Here is a 14,824-nt window from a genome sequence, read left to right as displayed (position 1 = left end):
TCCTCCTCCTCCTTCTCCTTCTTCTCTTCTTCTGCTTCTTCTTCTTCTTCTTCTTCTTTCTTTTCATTTTTCCTATTTCTTCTCCTCTTCTCCTCTTGTTGGATTAAAATTACCTAATTATGTCTTCTTGGAGCTAAATGGGCTAATTATCCCATTTTAGAGGAAAACAAGCTAAGTATATAACATTCATGAGCTAACCAAGGTTCTTATGCCATTTTGAGCTTATTATGGTATTTTGGAGCTAAATGGGCTAATTATGTCATTGTTGGGGAAATTAAAGCAAGGATAATATGAAAGAGGAGAAGAAAGAGGAGGAGGATGAGAAGAAGAAGAAATCAAGAAGAAGGAGGATAAGGAGGAGAATGAGGAGGAGGAGAAGGACTAGAAGGTCCTTGGCCTTCTCCTCCTTCTCCTCCTCCTCCTCCTCCTCCTTCTCCTCCTTCTCCTTCTTCTCTTCTTCTTCTTCTTCTTTCTTTTCATTTTTCCTATTTCTTCTCCTCTTGTTGGAGCTAAATTACCTAATTATGTCTTCTTGGAGCTAAATGGGCTAATTATCTCATTTTAGAGGAAAACAAGCTAAGTATATAATATTCATGAGCTAACCAAGGTTCTTATGCCATTTTGAGGTTATTATGGCATTTTGGAGCTAAATGGGCTAATTATGTCTTTTTGGGGAAATTAAAGCAAGGATAATATGAAAGAGGAGAAGAAATAGGACTAGGAGGAGAAGAGGAAGAAATCAAGAAGAAGGAGGAGAAGGAGGAGAAGGAGGAGGAGGAGAAGGACTAGAGGGTCCTTGGCCTTCTCCTCCTTCTCCTCCTCCTCCTCCTTCTCCTCCTTCTCCTTCTTCTCTTCTTCTTCTTCTTCTTCTTTCTTTTCATTTTTCCTATTTCTTCTCCTCTTCTTGGAGGTAAATTACCTAATTATGTCTTCTTGGAGCTAAATGGGTTAATTATCTCATTTTAGAGGAAAACAAGCTAAGTATATAATATTCATGAGCTAACCAAGGTTCTTATGCCATTTTGAGGTTATTATGGCATTTGGGAGCTAAATGGGCTAATTATGTCTTTTTGGGGAACTTAAAGCAAGGATAATATGAAAGAGGAGGAGGAGGAGAAGAAGAAGAAATCAAGAAGAAGGAGGAGAAGGAGGAGAAGGACTAGAAGGTCCTTGGCCTTATCCTCCTTCTCCTCCTCCTCCTCCTCCTTCTCCTTCTTCTCTTTTTCTTCTTCTTCTTTCTTTTCATTTTTCCTGTTTCTTCTCCTCTTCTTGGAGCTAAATTACCTAATTATGTCTTCTTGGAGCTAAATGGGCTAATTATCTCATTTTAGAGGAAAACTAGCTAAGTATATAATATTCATGAGCTAACCAAGGTTCTTATGCCATTTTGAGGTTATTATGGCATTTTGGAGCTAAATGGGCTAATTATGTCTTTTTGGGGAAATTAAAGCAAGGATAATATGAAAGAGGAGAAGAAAGAGGAGGAGGAGGAGAAGAAGAAGAAATCAAGAAGAAGGAGGAGAAGGAGGAGGAGAAGGACTAGAAGGTCCTTGGCCTTCTCCTCCTTCTCCTCCTCCTCCTCCTCCTCCTTATCCTTCTTCTCTTCTTCTTCTTCTTCTTTCTTTTCATTTTCCCTATTTCTTCTCCTCTTCTCCTCTTCTCCTCTTCTTGGAGCTAAATTACCTAATTATGTCTTTTTGGAGCTAAATGGGCTAATTATCTCATTTTAGAGGAAAACAAGCTAAGTATATAATATTCATGAGCTAACCAAGGTTCTTATGACATTTTGGAGCTAAATGGGCTAATTATGTCTTTTTGGGGAAATTAAAGCAAGGATAATACGAAAGAGGAGAAGAGAAACTTACCGTAGTGGTCATCAAGGAGGAGAAACACCACGGTTGCTCGCGACGGCTTTGTTTGGAGACGGTTGCCCTGGAGAAGGGTCGTGCGATGCCGCTCGGGAGTTATTCTGCAGAAAAGATATTTTGCAATGTCTGAGTTAGCATGATGACACTCAATTATTAATACTAGTTTATAATGAAACTCACCGTGCCAATCGAAGAGAAGACGGACATCGGCGGAGGGACTTGACCGCTCTTCTCGCACAGACCATGAAGAGTGGGTCGTATTAGTTAGTAATGAAACAGACATTACACACATGATTTGGCTAATGTGAAAAAAAACATACCACAAAAAGCTCGTACAGGGCCCGTTGACCCGCCTCATTCCGGGCCCTCTCCTCCTCAATCAATCGTGCCGTGGTCTGGTCCCTCTCATCAAGAGCAGCCTGAAGAGCAGCCTGGCTTGCCAATCTCTCTTTCTCAAGAGCAGCCTGGTTTGCCGCTCTCTCTTTCTGAAGAGTAGCCTGAAACACCATTCCTCGTTACCACAGTAATGATCTATGGTGACACACATAATGAAATGGATGAAAGTGTTCTTAGTCCGTACAACTAACCTCGATGGCAAGTTCGACTGGCCGTGGACGACGCGTTATCTCAGGACAGCTGCTCGACTGGCGCGCCTTGATCTTCGGAAGAGTGAGTGGACAACGTATTATCCCATCTCCAATGGCTATCGAGCCATGGGGCCTCTCGCCACCAGATATCATCACCAGCTCTGGATCCAAAGGTTCCTGGCTAGGGTTAAAGTCGTCCCCTTTTGTAGCCTTCCCCGCGTCCCTGTATGCCACGAGCTTCTGGTGGGATGATATGTTGGTGAAGTTATTGGGATCATCCAGGTCAGACTCAGAGAATGCCTTCGCCTTCTTGTACGAGGCAGTATGGGCCATGCCATAAAGGTCGTACAAGTGTGGCATCTCAGTATTATTGTGATGCGCCTAAAAGAGAGGAACAAAATATTAGCATCAAGAATGAATTGCATGAATCATGAAGCAAATCACATACCCAGTTTCGTCCAAACTGAAGTAAGTTGGCGCTGCCTTGATGGTGTGGCACACCAACCATTTGGCTAAGCCGATCCTTCGCATTCTCGTGGACGGCTCGCCAGCTGCCTGTGCACCACTCATCAACCAACGCCTCCCAACAATCCATCTTATCCGCACACCATCTCGGGGGCACCTGTAAGTTATTAGAAATAATTTTCAGCGCTACGCCTATGAAAGAAATCAAGAAAACTACGTAGAAGGACTTAAGAATAGGTAATTACCTTCATGTATTGCTCCTTCTTCAGAAACTTTCCGCGGCAATCCTTCTTCTGCTTCTTAATACCACGTGTGGCGTAGTAATCTCGAATAGCTTGCGGCCGAGCCTCGTGGCGCAAGTTCTGTAGTAACCGCCTACACTCGGCCTCGAGAACCCCGGCCGCCTCCTCCTCATATCCATCCTCACACCTATAGAAGGTCTGCAATCAAACGTGAAAACACCGATTAGTACAATAATTAGCTATATTGTTAATTTTAGATTCTCTAAAAGGATAATTTACCCAAAAGCTCTTGATCACCATCTCAGCCCTCGTGTGGCACAAGACACCATCTATAATCTCCTCCGGCGGGGCCTGTGCAGCCTAGTAGTGCTCCCAGGTAAATCCTAGTGTAGGAACCTGACCCTCACCAGGCAACGTGACAAACCCCGGGAAATTTGTACGGCAAAGCACACCAAGGACGGAGTTCGGCCTGCGGACTCCAAGAGGGTGTACCCATCCCCTGCAGTATGATAAGGTCAACGCATTAGATATTTGAACAAACTTGAAGGCAAAAGCTAAAAAAAAGGGTAAATGTACTTACCTATCTCCTTCAGGTTTAATCACCGGCCTCTGCTCGCAGGTAGCCGGGGCGACCGGGAGACGTGTACTACCACGCTTTTACACGGTGGCCCCGTCCACCTGCACATCGCCCTCACTATCCGTAAGCTCATCCCCGCCATCCCCGCCCCCTGAGCCACCCGGACCCTCGGTCCAATCCGGCAACTCGGTACGATCTGGCCAGGTCTCCCATCCGGGCCTCTCCACGTCGAGTGAAGCCTCCGGAACCGTAGTCTCCTCCGGCTGCTCCTGGGCGGAATGCACCTCGACCCGAGGCTGATCCTGGACCGGAGTCTCATGGGACGAATGCCCATCAACAACAGGCTCCTGGAATGGAGTCCCCGTAGCCTCCTCCGCAAACGGGTCGACCATACTAGTCCTATGCTCGGGTGAATGAGCTGGTGGTGGTGGCGAGGACGACTCAACAGTCCTCCTGGATCTTCCGCGGCCACCACCTCTCCCTGTACCCTTCCCCTTCTTCCCTACCCGACCAGCACCTCTCCCAGTGGGCAATGCCGCCAACGAAGAAGAACCCACGGGTGGTGTCGACAGACTGTCTGTCAAGGCTCTACAGAGAGATAGGGGTGGAAGGGAAGTACCACCCCTCGTGCGGGGCGCCTGGGAAGAACCCGTCGAGCGATCTCGACGAGCACCCACCATCTTTCCACACCTCGTGACCTGCCATGATAAAGATTAAAAGAAATTAGTACAACATAAAAAAATTGAATAACTGACATGAATAATAATATGTACATGAATAATAAAGATTAAAATATATATAATTTAAGTTGTGAATCTTACAAACTAATAATCATCATCAATAAATGCATCATCATCATCACTATCACGCATGTCTTCATGAATGACGTGCTCGTCTGGTTCAACAGCGTGAAGTTGTGAAAGGCCTTCCTTTAAACGTGGAAGCATTGACAGGTCATCCACATCAGTAACCTCTACGAGTTCCAAGTCTTCTGGTTCTGGCTCAGGGCTGGAGTCGGATTCATTGTTGCTGTCTACTTCCATGTTCTTGGGTGAAGCACGGCGGTTCTTGAAACGTTTCTTGGAAAGACGTGTTTCTTGGAAGAATTCTCCATCATATGTGTCTGGGTTAATGTGAGGTTCATAATCCTGTTCATTTGGGAGAGGTGGTCTGACATGTGGTGGCACTTCATAAACAACATACCAACCTTCCAGATTCTTATCCGTTTGGCATGCCCATGGTAGATATAAAACTTCGGTCGCCTGTTGAGCCTTAATATAGACATCGGGAACATCTAAATGGGTGTTTGGATTGATTTCGACTAGTCCTATATGTTCATGAGTCCTTCTAGTCTTTTTCGGTTGGAACCAATAACATTTGAAGACTACGACGTTCGGTGGGTTTTCACCATAGAATTGAAGTTCATAAATTGCTTCAACTCTTCCATAATACTCGATAACACCTTCGCCGATAGCAGAGACACCACAATTTGTAGATTTCTGGTCGGGCATAGATAGCTCTTTGCCAAAGGTACGAAAGAGATACCCGTTGATGTTGTATTTCTCAAATGAACGGACCTTATAGTCAAAACCATTAGCGACTTGTCTCAATTCGGAGTCCATAGACTCTGAATTAGCCTACAAGTTTAATACAAAACGGTTGTTGCATTAGCCGCAAGTTAGACCAAGAATGAAATGGTCCATTATTGATAATTACCGTTTGTTTGAACCAAGAGATGAAATCGGGATAGCCGCCTCATGTCTTTGACAGAAGCTCATACTCTTCGACGGAATCATTTTCGATCACCGCTCCATCCGAGAATTTGACGACGTAGCGGCTGTTTGAAATATCCGGGAATAAGAGCAGTTCAAATGAATTATAAGTTACGGGAAAATGTGCCGAGAACTCACTCGATGTACGGCCGCACTTCTGTTAGGTTGTTGAAGATATACAACGAAATGTTCCGCCATCCTTCGACATCCAACATTATTGGTTTCGAAGCATCTGCCGGTGCGAGCTTCCCTTTGAATAGGCTGAGGTTGGACCCACCTTTTTTAGGGTCTGCATCATTGTGCCGAGGTTTCGGATTATGCAAATGATGATTTTTGGCTTCGTAGTGTGCTGTCACAAAGTTTGCCACCTCCTCAGTAATGAATGCCTCAGCCATCGATGCTTCAATTCTACGCTTATTTTTACATTTAGCTCGAAGGGTCTTGTGCATCCTCTCAGTTGCATAGCACCAACGATCTTGCACGGACCCACCCAATTTTGCCTCGGTCGGTAGATGTAAAATCAAATGCTGCATTGGATTAAAGAAGCCCGGTGGAAAGATCTTCTCTAACTTGCACAACAACTCCGGTGCAAACTCCTCCATGTCTTCTACCACGCCAGGCGACAATTCTTTCGCACAAAGAACACGGAAGAAATAGCTCAGCTCCGCCAGTACTAGCCATTCATCCTCAGGAATAAAGCCATGTAACATCACCGGCATTACCCGCTCTAGCCATATGTGCCAATCATGACTCTTGAGACCAAAGATTTTTAATTTTTCAAGACTCGCTCCCCTCTTTAGATTCACTGCATACCCATCGGGGAACATCAAGTGCATTTTGACCCACAAGATAATTTCCCTCATAGCTGGCCTTCCAAGATTGAACCAGGCCTTTGGCTTCGACCACTTCTGCTTTCCTTTGCCTTCTCGCATGTTTTGTAATGGTCTATGACATAGTGTCTCTTGATCGACTCTAGCCTTAATATTATCCTTTGTCTTCCCATCTATGTCGAACAATGTACCAAAAATAGCCTCTCCGATATTCTTTTCAGTGTGCATCATGTCGATATTGTGTGGAAGAAGGAGGTCTTTGAAGTAAGGAAGATCCCAGAAGCATGGCTTGTGAGTCCAGGCGTGTTTTGAATTATACCCCTTGAAATACCCTGGACGCTCTCGATCAGGCTCGAGGGCGTTTAACTGATCCACGATCCGTTGGCCCGTGAACGCAGGTGGTGCCAAGTTTTTGACAACTTTACCTTTGGTAAAGTTCTTCTTGTCTTTTCTGAACTGATGGTCAGGATCCAGGAACTGTCTATGCAAGTCAAAGCAAGAATAGTTCCGACCCTCCTGCAACCAATGAAACTGAAGAGCTGCCTTGCATTGGGGGCATGGGAACCTTCCATGAACACACCATCCAGAGAATAGCGCATACGCTGGCAAGTCATGCATAGAGTACATGTACCACACATGCATTTTGAAGTTTTCTTTTCTAGCGGCATCGTATGTCTTGACCCCATTATCCCAAGTGATGGGGTTATAGTCCTAGGGTAGGGTCATAGGCCTGCCCTATAGGTCCTACCCAAGGACTACCCTTCATAAGGGACAAGGCCCTTAGTCAGTTCCGACTGAATTAAGGACTTCCCATCATCCAGTCGGTGACGATTCCCCCATCATCCAGTTGGAGATGAGCACTCGGAGCGTATCAAACTTACCGACTGGATTCCACTCTGTACATCGTAACCCCCATGGAGGGCAACGGTCATACGTTTTCATGTACCTTTATTAGAATTTAAGGCATACATTACCTGTAACGTAGACATTTAATCGCCACTACTCCACCCCTATGCACCGAACCGTTGTGAAGGGCAGCGCACTCTATATAAGTCGCCCTTCCCCACTGGTGCAGGGGTTAGCAATTCACTATAATGCATATTCCACTCGACATCAAGCTCCCAAGAGCACTGAGACGTAGGGCTTTTACCTCCACCGTAGAGGGGCCTGAACTCATACAACCTCGTCGTAGCTAAGGCTCTGCCCATCCTTTCGTACCCTACACATCTACTGTCAGACTTATCCCACGATAGTTGGCGCCCACCGTGGGGCAGGCGTCTAAGTGACTTTCGACGAGTTTGCGACTACATCTTTTCATCATGTCGTCCGGTGGAGATTTGTGCATGGGTCATCAGATCCTCTTCGGCGCTCTCTCCTTCATCGTCGACGATTCAGCATGGCTTCGGGATGCTCCTCTCGACTTCAAGGCGCTCCTCAGTCGCGGGGCTACGCACTTCCGTGTCGGCGCCCGCGGCATCCTTCTTCTCCAGCAGTCGGCTCCGGTGTCGACCTTCGCCCCCGTCACGCGCCGCAACAAGCGGTCTTGCCGTCCGCGGCTCTAGTGTTGGGTGCAACACGCCCAGGCGCGCCAGAGCGCGTCTTCACAAGTGGTGGTCCTCGAGTCGGTTGTAGTTGCGCCGCCGTCCCAGCGCTCGGACTCAGTTCCGACTGAGTCTCCTTCCGAGTACTTGGGTCGCGGGCCTGCAGCCGAAGTGCCCATGGCCAACTCCCATGAAAGTCCCCGCCAAACCGGCCGGAACGAGCACGAGGTCGGCGAAACATCCGGCGCTCGCCGTCAGCCCCGCTGTTCTGCCAGTCGACGCACTCGTCATAGCAACGTGGAGGTGTTCCACACACCCGTCCTCAACCTGTCTGCCACCGCCAAGATAGCCGATTCCCTCCAGCCGACTGATTCAGAGGCTGGCAGAGGGATCGAGCAGATCCGTGCCCTGCTGCACACGGCGCAGCAGCAAAATTCGGCACTCTCCGAGTCGCACAACATGATCCACAATAGTTCTGTTCACGCGAACACGCATCGGTCAGTTCACAGCCCCGGTTCTCATCAGTGACACAGGGCAGGCAGCCTTTCCATGAATCCCGAAGATCGTCGCCGTTCACGCACCCCTCCGCGGGGTGGGCCCTACGGGCCCCGACATCATGATGATCGGCGTTCGGTCGGTGAAACTTATGATCCAAGGCCCGATGCAAGAGGATATATTGCCCAGAGGAGGGTCGACAGGGGCCGGGCCCACCGCGATGGTCATGATATAGACCGTCCGAGTGGCAGCAGGATCATTGTCTCTGGCCCCGAGTGTTTCAGTCGAGCCATCCGTTCGGCTGACATCCCTCCCAACTTCCGATTGGCGACGGGGATCAGCAAGTTTACAGGAGAATCCAAGCCAGAAACGTCGTTGGACGACTATCGAGTGGCAGTACAGATCGGCGGTGGGGACGACCAGGTCGCCATGAAACATCTCCCCCTGATGCTCGACCGCTCGGCACGAGCGTGGCTGAACCAGTTGGCTCCTTCAAGCATCTATAGTTGGGCAGATCTGGCCCGAGTCTTCATCAGGACCTTCGAGGGGACGTGCAAACGCCCTGCTGGTCTCGTGGAGCTCCAGCACTGTGTCCAGAAGCAAAATGAGCCCCTGCGCGATTTCATCCAGCGTTGGACAACCCTCTACCACACGGTGGAGAACGTCACAGAGCACCAAGCAGTCTGCGCCTTCAAGGCAGGCGTGCGGTACAGGGATCTGTACCTGAAGTTCGGTCGCACAGGCGACATCTCCATGAGCAGGATGATGGAGATAGCGGCACACTATGCAAATGGCGAAGAAGAGGACCGCATTCGTAGCGGCAAGCACAAAGCAGTCGCCGATGGAGATGGGAACAACACTCGGAAGCAGAAGCAGAAAGCTCCGTCCACTCCGCAGGCAGAGGCCGCGGCCGTTACCAATGCCAGGTTCAAGGGCAAGGGGAAGGCCCAGTTCACCCCCAAGAAGAAGCAGTTCGGAAACCACATCCTGGACCAGCCATGTCCAATCCACACGAAGATGGATGAAGAGGGCAACGCCATATTTCCGAAGCATACCACTCGGCAATGTCGCCTCCTGATCCAGGGGTTCGGCGAAGGTCAGCCGAGTGAAAAGGACAATGAACAGGATGAGGAGGACAAGGAGGATCCGTTCCCCCAAGTCCATGCCACACTGATGATTTAGCAGCATGATCAGTGTGAATAGTAACTTTGGAATCAACAATATAGGATCTGAACTTTTCACATGCAAACACGACTGCTAAAAATTCCTTTTTAGTAGTAGCATAGTTTCTTTGGGCACTGTCTAGAGTTTTACTAGCATAATGAATAACATTCAACTTCTTATCAACTCTTTGTCCTAGAACAGCACCAACATCATAATCACTAGCATCACACATAATTTCAAAAGGTAAGTTCCAATCAGGTGGTTGAACAATAGGTACAGTTATCAAGGCCTTCTTAAGTATTTCAAAGGCTTCCTCACAATCATCGTCAAAAAAAAAGGAATATCCTTTTGCAAGAGATTGGTAAAAGGCCTAGAAATCTTAGAAAAGTCCTTAATGAACCTTCTATAGAAACCAGCATGATCAAGGAAACTTCTTATACCTTTGGTGTCTGTGGGGCAGGGCATTTTCTCGATCACATCAACTTTAGCCTTATCGACTTCAATACCTCTTTCAGAAATTTTATGTCCTAAGATGATGCCTTCATTAACCATAAAGTGGCACTTCTCCCAATTCAAGACAAGGTTGGTATCTTCAAACCTGCAAAACTCGATCAAGGTTACTGAGGCAATCATCAAAAGAAGACCCGTAAACGGAGAATTCATCCATGAAAACCTCAACAATCTTTTCACAGAAGTCAGAGAATATAGCCATCATACATCTTTGAAAGGTAGCAGGTGCATTACATAAGCCAAAAGGCATACGTCTGTAAGAAAAGGTACCGAAAGGGCAGGTGAAAGTGGTTTTCTCCTGATCAGATTGTGCAACAGGTATTTGGGAGAAACCAAAATAACCATCTATAAAGAAGAAGTGTGTGTGTGTGTTTAGACAATCTTTCTAGCATTTGGTCGATAAAAGGTAAAGGGTAATGATCTTTCTAGTCAATTTCCTAAAGTCAATCACCATCCTATAGCCAGTAATAATCCTCTGTGGGATCAATTCATCTTTATCATTAGGGACAACGGTAATACCTCCCTTCTTAGGGATGTGATGTCTACTACGCAACCTTCTTCTTGTAGACGTTGTTGGGCCTCCAAGTGCAGAGGTTTGGAGGACCGTAGCAATTTTCCCTCAAGTGGGTGACCTAAGGTTTATCAATCCGCGGGAGGCGTAGGATGAAGATAGTCTCTCTCAAGCAACCCTGCAACCAAATAACAAAGTGTCTCTTGTGTCCCCAACACACTCAATACAATGGTAAGTTGTATAGGTGCACTAGTTCGGCGAAGAGATGGTGATACAAGTGCAATATGGATGGTAGATATAGGTTTTTGTAATCTGAAATTACAAAAACAGCAAGGTAACTAGTAACAAAAGTGAGCACGAACGGTATTGCAATGCGTGGAAACAAGGCCTAGGGTTCATACTTTCACTAGTGAAGTTCTCTCAACAAAGATAACATAATTGGATCATATAACTAGCCCTCAACATGCAACAAAGAGTCACTCCAAAGTCACTAATAGCGGAGAACAAATGAAGAGGTTATTGTCGGGTACAAAACCACCATAAAGTTATTCTTTCTGATCGATCTATTAAAGAGTTCGTACTAGAATAACACCTTAAGATACATATCAACCAAGACCCTAATGTCACCTAGATACTCAATTGTCACCTCAAGTATCCGTGGGCATGATTATACGATATGCATCACACAATCTCAGAATCATCTATTCAACCAACACATAGAACTTCAAAGAGTGCCCCAAGGTTTCTACCGGAGAGTCAAAACGTGTGCCAACCCCTATGCATAGGTTCCCAATGTCACGAACCCGCAAGTTGATCACCAAAACATACATCGAGTACTCACATGAATCCACGTGTGCCAACCCATATGCATAGGTTCCCAATTGTCACAAACCCGCAAGTTGATCACAGCAGATAGACACATGCAAGACATACATCAAGTGTTCTCAAAGACTCAATCCGATAAGATAACTTCAAAGGGGAAACTCAATTCATTACAAGAAGGGAGAGGGGGAAGAACATCATAAGATCCAACTATAGTAGCAAAGCCCACGGTACATCGAGATCAAGACATCTCAAGAACACGAGAGAGAGAGAGAGAGAGAGAGAGAGAGAGATCAAACACATAGCTACTGGTACATACCCTCAGCCCCGAGGGAGAACTACTCCCTCCTCGTCATGGAGATCGCCGGGATGATGAAGCACTACTAGGAAAAGGCCTGCTAGTGGCGCATCTATTTTGGCTACTAATGGCGCACTATAGGTGCGCCACTAGCATCATGCCATTAGAATTTTTTACTAATGGCGCACCACAGGTCTGCCATTAGTATCTGGTATACTAATGGCGCACCAGGCAGTGCGCCATTAGTATAGCTCATGGTGCGCCATTAGTATGCCTCCCAGGTGCGCCATTAGTATGCCTCCCAGGTGTGCCATTAGTAGAGCTCATGGTGCGCCACAGGCTATACTACCAGCTCTAAAAATATTCAATTATTATCCTTACACCCACAAGAAGGTTCAAGATAAACACATATTACACCACAATGAAAATATGTTTATAAACATGCACATACATTGAAGCAAGTTGACAAACAAATTAACCTAGAGGAAGCATAGTTTTGACCATCTTAATAATCATCTAGAACACACAAGCCACAAAAAGATAAGGACTATTGGTTACTATGAGAGACTTCAGATGGTCCAGAACACACAAGTTTGTATCTACATGCACAAAGTGCAAGCTCCAAAACACTCGAAACACCAAATGGTCTACAAGACAATAAGGTCCATGATTACAGGTTGGTTGGTCCATAAACTCTAGAGAGTCATCATGTCCATGTGCATCAATAGGTTGAGTACCTGAAAACATTTTTCACAAATTTGTCAAGAAAGTGGAACCAGATCAAGTTGTTAAAATCTCATATGCGTATTAAAAATATTCGATCAAAAGATTATCATGATATCATAGTTAACAATATAGTTTCTATAAAAGTTACCCACTTGTTATAGCAGAAGTTTTGTCACTTTATATTAAACAATATTAAAAGTGATATGAAAAAACGCTTCATGTTTTGATAGTAAATCTGACATGTGTAATCATATAACTAATAAACTGAATGCCACAATATCAGTATGTTTGCTAATAGCCAGTAATCTCATAGTACTGCATATGTTTGTCGCAATTTAAATGTATCCAGATAATGAAAAAAAGGTAAGTTGCAAGTTTGATAGCAAGTGTTATTTCCTTTGATTATTTCAGCAACATATAAGAACCAAACTGGGAGAGACTTTTGCTGGTATATGTCGAATCGACTTCCATAATTCTCTTGAACTCAGATTACACCAAGGTAATAGAAAACTTACTGGGATGCGACTGTAGAAATTGCGGCTCCTGTTATACCAAGCTTAAAACCATATATAAGTAGCGGAAGAAGGACCACAGTAGAAAGATTCCCCAAACCTACAGGTGTTTTAAATAATCAGTAAGTCTGCAAGAAAGGAGACTATTTTTACGTCATATAACTGTATTGAACACCTCCAATTCAAACCCGACTTGCTTACAAACAACATCAATGTGCCAATGCGTGAATGATAAACTATTTAAAAATAGAACATAAAAACAAAAAATGCAGTGTAAGAAGTAAACCACTGGTGAGAACATAAAAACAAAAAAAATGCGTGAATGATAAACCACTGGTGAGAACACAATGCCAATAAGCAAACAATGAGGTAGTTACCTATAAAAAGCACGAGAGTTTTGGTATCCTTGAATCCACGGAAGATACCCTGCACTGATAACATAATCACATTTGCAGGTGCTCCTAAGGCTCTCAGCGAAAGAAATAGCGTGCACATGTATACATCGAAGAGACCTGCAGTGTAAGAAGTAAACTTAGACTTTCTGCTAACAGGCACAAGTGGAGGAAATGCACTATTCTGAATCCACTCCATTCGCAGAAAAGAGGGGAAGGAAAAGATAGTACTCCATAAGAAGAAGGAATCAAAGATGATAACAAGCAAGGCAAACGTGATGATATACACATACATACAGGTGAGACGCCCATTAGTTTAAGAAACAATCCCAATCCTAGGAACAATGCCAATGGTTCGATTGTACCAATAGCAGCAGCTAGAACCAAAGCCAATGACACAGATGTCAGCTCCAGTTTGCGTGCAACGCGGAGAGGAGAGTCAGGTTGCATTGTGTGAACGAGCAAAGCAAAGCAAAGCAAAGTTGCTCACAAACTTAAACTTTTTACTCATCAGATGAGATGATGGTCATGTTACCTGAAGTAGAATGCTTGGTAGCATTCTTGGAAATATTCTCGGCCACAAATGAGGTTGCTATGCTCAGCAAGGGGATGTTGAAAATCTTGGATAGGATGTTAAAAATAGCGACGCCAATACCAGCTGACGCTAGTTCCAAAGCACCTTGAGAACACACATGCCAGGATTGAGACAGAGAATAACTAAACAAGTTGGTTCCATGCAGCAGCAGGGGATGTGGACAATACAGCTTAAGAGTGTATGCAGTAGTAACATTGGTGGTAAGGCTCCCTCTCCATATTATGGGGTATTCATGGTTTTGAAAAGCCAGTCATGGTGAGTTAATAAAGGAAAGGAAAGGAAAGGAAAGGAAAGGAAAGACCGTGCATACCTAATTTACCGATGTATGCGGTCTCCATGAGCTGCGCCATGGGGTCGATGGCCTGGCCTAAGACTACAGGCAGGGCTAGAAGAATGAGGTCGATGCCGACAGTCCCAGGATAAAGGCGGTTGCTGCGTATTTTATTTTTTATGATTGTTGTTTGTCGTTATAAACAATTGATATGCGCTCTATATGACATATTTCTTGAGAGGACTGTACATGAATTGGCAGAGACAGTACATGTCATCTCTCTTGTTCATGAGTAACAGGCTCCTGATTTAATTCAGATTCTGTTTCTTTAAAGTGGGAACAATCATGTATTCACAAACATTATGGGGCCTGACATAGACTGTAGACTGTTGGGCAACCCTGAGCATTATCGGGCCTGACATAGACTGTAGACTGCAAATGATCCATGCTGGTAGAGCTGATTGGAACATGCCAATGTTTATGGATGTGTTTGCAGTTTCCACTTGGGGGATTTGAAAAGAGCGAAATGATAAATTGTTTAGAGGGATCCCACCATCGCATGGCTCCTGGCTATCTGGTTTAAGGGAGACTTTGCATTGCTGGTTCATAGGAGAAAGCAGAAGCTAGAATCTTTCATCCTCTCTTT

At 45.4% G+C, this 14,824-nt stretch overlaps 1 long non-coding RNA gene and 1 pseudogene across 1 annotated transcript; one reads left to right on the top strand and one right to left on the bottom strand.

Annotated features, from left to right (window-relative positions):
• The window catches only part of LOC123409459, a 48,625-nt pseudogene that overhangs the window by 23,494 nt on the left and 10,307 nt on the right, over positions 1 to 14,824 (top strand).
• Positions 12,218 to 13,002, bottom strand: LOC123410507. The gene is made up of 2 exons (XR_006613048.1): positions 12,924 to 13,002; positions 12,218 to 12,419 (listed from the first exon to the last, which is right to left on the bottom strand). It is a non-coding gene; the product is annotated as an uncharacterized LOC123410507 (long non-coding RNA).

The sequence above is a fragment of the Hordeum vulgare genome, chromosome 7H (assembly GCF_904849725.1).
Source record: "Hordeum vulgare subsp. vulgare chromosome 7H, MorexV3_pseudomolecules_assembly, whole genome shotgun sequence".
In the NCBI taxonomy this organism is placed as follows: Eukaryota; Viridiplantae; Streptophyta; class Magnoliopsida; order Poales; family Poaceae; genus Hordeum; species Hordeum vulgare.
Note: the sequence above shows the minus strand (reverse complement) of the source record. Positions and strands in the feature narration are given on the sequence as shown.